Here is a 6,107-nt window from a genome sequence, read left to right as displayed (position 1 = left end):
TCTGGTCCAATCGTCCAGAATGCTTGGGCTTCCAATGAGTCGAGACAAAGTTGATCGTCGTTCATCTAATATGTTGCAGCTTGACACTACTCCACAGCAACAGTTGACATCGGACAAGCTAAAATTTCTTTTGCGATCACGAGAGAACGGAAAGCTTTGAGCCTTCACCACCACTTTAAGATATCAAGTTTTCGCTATCCGCTTCATTAAAATCAAAAGAAGTCGAAAATAATTCTCAAGTTCCTGTGGAACTTGAGGATCCCCGTGACGCTTTTGTCCGTTCTTTTAATAAGAGTTGTGCTTTTGTAAGTTTTAAATTACTACTAGTAGTTTGTTGAATTTCGTAAATATTAATTTGTGTTCCATATTTTGCATAATATTGATTATAAATATCATATAAATAAATTCTAACATTATATATAATATTAATTGGATCGGGGAAGAAGAATCTTTAATTGGAATTAAAGCATCATAATATAAAGTTAACATTTCTTGTAAAACTTCTAATTTAAATCTAGGATCTAAAGCAAATGCAATTAAATAAATTTCAGGAATTAAATAAAAATATTTTTCCCATTTAGTTTTCATAGCTAAGATGCAAGGAGATAAAGATTCATTATTAATATGTTCATTTAAAACTAATACTATATTAGAAAAATTTTCTAAAACTAATTGAGGAGAGGGATAATAAACAGGAAAGTTGTTCGATTGCATCATTAAATACTTTTAAAATTTCACAAATACTACTACAAATATTCCATTGTTGTGAAAATAAATATATATTAGCATTAGTGTTTTGTGCAAAAATGAACATAATAATTCTTTATATTGAAATGAATCTTGTAATAATTGGTATGTTGAATTCCAACGTGTTGGTACATCACGTGAAATTTTTAGTCTCATTCCATTAATTTTACAAAACCTACCCCATTGTTTCATTATAGATGGATGAGACCATAAATAAGAAATTGCAATTCTAATTGGTTTAATATAACTTTCTAAAATTTTTAAACCATCTTGAACACATAAATTTAAAACATGGCATACACAACGAATATGAAAAATAAACCTCCAATAATAGGTTGACAAACAAATTTTAGATCATCTATACAAGCGGTATTAGAACTAGCATTATCTAATGATATTGAAAATATTTTAGGAGTTAAACCATATTCTTCTAAAATTAAACATAATAATTGTGCGATATTATGAGCATTATGTGATTCATCAAAACTCTATAAGCTAATAATCTTTTTGGAGATTCCAAGAGTTATCGATCCAATGGCAAGTCACACCCATATACGAATGTGTTTGCCAATGATCACTCCAAATATCGAACATAAAGAAACTTTATTATCTAATTTACTAAATTCATCAATTAAATTCTTTTTCCTTGTTTTACTAATTTTTAATTATACGAGTAAGTGTAGTCCTAGGAACACGTTTAGCACATGGATTAAGAGATTCTTTACAAAAATCTTCAAATGTGCATTTAGATCCAAAACTAAAAGAAAGATGTTCTACGGAAACAAATTTAGCTAATGATTCTCTTAATTTATTATCCGAATATAAAAATAAACTAGAATCACTACTGCTACTAGTTGAAGAAAATCTTGATAATTGTGTTTGAGCAATTCCATATTCCGTCGGGTGCTTCGTTTCTACATGTCGTTTCAACGACCCATAGTCACGCCGGCTTGGAATTTGTAGGAAGCATTGCAGTGTTTACATTTTGCACGCATTTCTCCGACGGAAGAGTGACCTTCTCAAATGTTTAGTAAAAATAGAAGATTTTAGAGGAGGAAGTTCCTAAACCTTAGAAGTAATTGCATCGGTACTTCCTTGTGTGGGTGTCGATTCGGAAGATGCTCGATCTCATCATCGGTGGATTGAATGTTGGGGTCCTCCTCCCGCGGATTCATTATTTGCTTTCCCTTCCGAGCTCGAGATGATGCACCTCCGCGGCCTCCTTCCATTGTAATTGAAAGCAAAGCGTGTAGAGATTAGAGAATACGAAAATGAGATTAAGAGTAGAGAAGATGTGTGTGAAAATGATGAAATAAGCTCTCTATTTATAGAGTTTTGATAGTAACGGACACTAAATCATAGCCATTAATCAAAAACGGTCAAATGATCCTAACCGTTGAAAAAAAATACCTAAAAACCCTCCCAATGGCTACGAACCGCCGGTTAATCGGCGGTTCCAACGGCTGAACCGGGTCAACGGGCAACCGGCCCGGCAACTTGCCGGGCCGGTTCCGGTTCGACCCGGCGAACCGGGTCAACGGGCAACCGGCCCGTTGACCCGGTTACGGGCCCGGCCCGGGTCCGGGCCAGACCCGGCCCGGGGTCGGGTCTAGTTCTAATGGCACTCAAGGTTAAGGAAAAATCAAAAGAGGCCGGAACTTAGATAGAAAGAGAAAAGAGCACATTATGTGCTTCTTATGTAATCACAAGAGACATTATCAAAATCAACGTCCAAAAAGGAGACTTCAGAGTAAGAACAAGAAAAGAAGTTCAAGTCAAGGGGAGCTTCCAAGAACAAACCCAATGCACTATTAGTTAATCATATTTCTCCATTTCAAGATAAAAAGCATGCTAGAAACTTAAAATACGACACCTAAATATAATCTTAAGGGAATTTTTCAGAATTTTTAAAAAAAAATTGACAATTTTTCGAAGCTCATATGATAAGTTTAAGGTGGATCAATTATTAGGTTATGGTAAAGTCTGTTTAAACTACCCATTTAAACGAGGAAAAGTTTTATTTTTCTTTTCCTTTTTCCCTTTTCTTTTCTTCTCTTCATCGCCGAACCCGTGCCTCTTGATCGTCGTCCCTTCTTCTCCCCTCTTCTCTTCTTCTCCACTTCGCCTCCTCCAACCGACACCGCGCGATGCCTCATCTCCTCACTGATAAACCCATCGACCAAGGGAAGACATGAAGCCCTAGCGTCATCTTTCCCTCCCCTGCCGTCGCCTCCTCATCGCGGAGATCTTGATTGCACTGATCACCACGAGATCACCGCCTGCAGTAGTCTTCCCCTTCCGTGTGCCTCACCAACGTCAAACTCTCTTGGCTACCAGGCGGCCCGATTTTCTTCTTCTTTCCCCTCTCGCACCTCTGCTCTTGACACAGTCTGCACCATCGCATCCGACCACCAGATTGTGCTACTCTAGGTAGTCTGCGCCCTAGCTTCGATTCCTCGCCCGTCGCCACCTCATCGTGCCAGCGCCACCCGATCACCTCTCGCTAGAAGTCGAGCACCCAAATCCTTCACTCTGTCGCGCCCTAGCTCCGGCTGTTGCAGCCACCAGCAACCACTGCTAATTTGGGTAAGTCCGTTGACTATGGGTTCTAGGTTTTGTAGAGGTTTGGATTTTAAACTCAGGATAGGATGTGTGTTAATTGGGTAGTTGCTATTTGGCAGTGACTGTTGGGAGACATCGGCCACAGGTCTCTGGCAGCAACCTTCTCTGGTAGCAAGGATCAACAAGAGTGGTTTGGTGAATTGAGGTAAGGCCTAATTGGGAATTTAGATTTGTGATTGGGATCCTGTGCTGAACTTGTTGGCTGATAACTATGGTACTCGTCACTGTTTTCCCACAGCAGCTTTTCTAAACTTCGGCAGTGGGTTCTTCAGGATTGATCAGCAGCAGCTGAGGCATCAGTTTCGGGTGAGTTTTGGAGTATGATCCATGGTTAGCCTAAACCTATATGATGGAGGAATTTGGATCCAAAGTAGTGGTGATACGCCTTTGGTTAATTATTAGGTTTGTTGCAAAAAAGAAAATTTGTAAGATCAATAGCATTTATTTGAGCCGAATCATAATATGCATTTTTATTGAAAGGGTAAAAACTTTATTCTTTAAGCTACTGATCATCTCAAAATTTGTAAGATAGGATAACTTATCCAAAGGGAGGTAATTGGGATTAAAACATTATATCTAATCTAAGTTTCGAGTTAGATCCGATTTATGATGTTAACAAGAGGGATTAGCTAATCAAGTTACATAGTTTCTAATCGGATTAAGATTTTGTTTAGGTATAATGAAACTTAACTAAAATTATATGATTTATTACAGAACTTTGATTCAGGACGAGCACTTTGACATAGCGATTGTTTAGCTCGATCTACATTGAAGGCGGGTACCTTGACTTATCTTTTAGATATTGTCATTTGATATGCATAGTGGATTTTAATGAGTAGTAATAATTATGTTATATCTGCATCGGTATATCATTGTTTGATTTCTTCAGTATGCTTATTTATTTCCTATTTTGCATCCATTACTCTCTTGATTATTTATGCTCATGGAGGTAGTGACATACTATACCTTATGATATACCGGACTAGACATTTACCATATCTGATACGTGTATCTAGATCTTCTTATTTGAGCCATTTTATTTTTGATACATGTTTTATAGAGGTAGCTATGGTCAGAACTTCCATGCTTGGTGTCATGCACCATCTCACATAATTGTGTTGGATTGAGACGCGCTAGAGGGGAGGTGAATAACGCTCGTGACTTTCACTTTTCGTATTCGAAACTATCGAGTAAAATGCAGCGGAAATTTAAATAAAACATAGAAGGACGTCAAGATTTACTTGGTTCGGAGTCTAGAGCGACTCCTACTCCAAGGCCCACGCTCGTTGAGTGTTTACTTTGGACAATAACTATAATAACGCAAATGTTTACAAAAAATGATTACAAAATAATATTAAAAGCTATACTGACAACAAAGATTTGAAGTTTCGTAGCTTCGGGTCGTCGGGATCTTGTTGTAGCTTAGCCGGAATGTTTCGTTAGTAGCGTGCTGAAGAAAGAATGCTTTAGACTTGATTGCTTCAATTGCTGGTCGAGATTGCCTTTTATAGGCCGTTGAGGGCGCCTCCAAGAACCTTGAGGGCGCCTCCAATCCCTGGGTCAGCTACGCGTAGATAAGCTCTGAAGCCGTCTTCGCCTATCCACTTGAGGGCGCCTCCAATCCCATGGAAGGCGCCTTTAATGCTGTCCGAGGCACCTCAAGCCTTCATGAGGGCGCCTCCAGCCTGACTTCCTGCGTAGCTTCTGCCTTGCACTCGAGGCGCCTCCAAGCTCCATGGAGGACGCCTCGAGTACTGTTCATCCGAGGTAAAACATACTATTTTGTCCCTACAAGATAGGTTAGTCCACAAAACAACAACATATCTTGTAAAATAAAGTTAGCACATAATTAACATAATAACAGAAATATTTTGACAGTGTTCGGACTATCCGGTTTTGATTTCAGATTTCCGACTGGACACCTTAGGTCGAACCGACGCCTACTGTTCCCTCAGCGGGGAACGCGTCCTCACCTACTCCTCTCAGGAGAAGTTACATTTTGCCAGTTCGGTCCTCCAGACCGATTGGACTTTTGCTCAGTGTCTGATGCTTCCGGTCTTCATGTTAGACGCCCACTCCACGACCCGTCCAAATTTCCACCTGGTTCGCGACACCAGGATTCCAACCAAGGGTTATCGCCCCCTAGGATTTTTGCCCAAGCCTCCTACCCGTCAAATCTTTCCGCCTAGAGTTACCACCCCCTAGGACCTAGGATTACTGCCCCTAGGTTTTTTCCCTTTGCCTAACCACAGCTAGGGCTTTTCTTCACCTAGGGTTTCCACCCCCTAGGACCGAGGGTTACCACCCCCTAGGATTTTCCATCTGCATAACCGTAGTTAGGGCTTTTGCCTAAGTACACTTAGGACTTTCTTACAAAGCTCTTTCAGCATATCAGATAATAAAACACCTTAACTTTGAACCCTTTGCCATAATCAAAATATAGGTTCGATCGTCGATGCTTCCTGCACCAACAGATTGCATGCTGAGCGATTGGCAACCCCAATATTGTTGAGCTCATCGCCAGTTACATGGATCTTCACACACAACCACTCATGGGTTAGTGGTTTTTATTCAAGCATGGGGTGTTACAGCAGGTTGCTCTGTCAGTGGTCCGCTAGTCCACTCATGGGTAGCGTGACACAGCGTGGTAGCACGACAAGGATCCCTCCTCTGGATTGTCTCAAGGAGATGAGAGCATTGAGATCCCTTACTTATAATTTGGGGTAGGAGGATAGGTG

General features: G+C 40.0%; 1 long non-coding RNA gene across 2 annotated transcripts; it reads left to right on the top strand.

Annotated features, from left to right (window-relative positions):
* Window positions 1–2,797: 2,797 nt before the first annotated feature.
* Window positions 2,798–4,147, top strand: LOC122015960. Of its 2 annotated transcripts, none has more exons than XR_006121013.1 (4): window positions 2,798–3,333; window positions 3,429–3,514; window positions 3,611–3,675; window positions 4,084–4,147. It is a non-coding gene; the product is annotated as an uncharacterized LOC122015960 (long non-coding RNA). The 2 variants fall into 2 exon arrangements; XR_006121012.1 differs by having other exon boundaries at window positions 3,608–3,675.
* The last annotated feature ends 1,960 nt before the right edge of the window (window positions 4,148–6,107 follow it).

This window comes from Zingiber officinale, chromosome 8B (assembly GCF_018446385.1).
Source record: "Zingiber officinale cultivar Zhangliang chromosome 8B, Zo_v1.1, whole genome shotgun sequence".
In the NCBI taxonomy this organism is placed as follows: domain Eukaryota; kingdom Viridiplantae; phylum Streptophyta; class Magnoliopsida; order Zingiberales; family Zingiberaceae; genus Zingiber; species Zingiber officinale.
The sequence above is the reverse complement of the archived record's forward strand: the minus strand, read 5'-3'. Positions and strand labels throughout refer to the sequence as shown.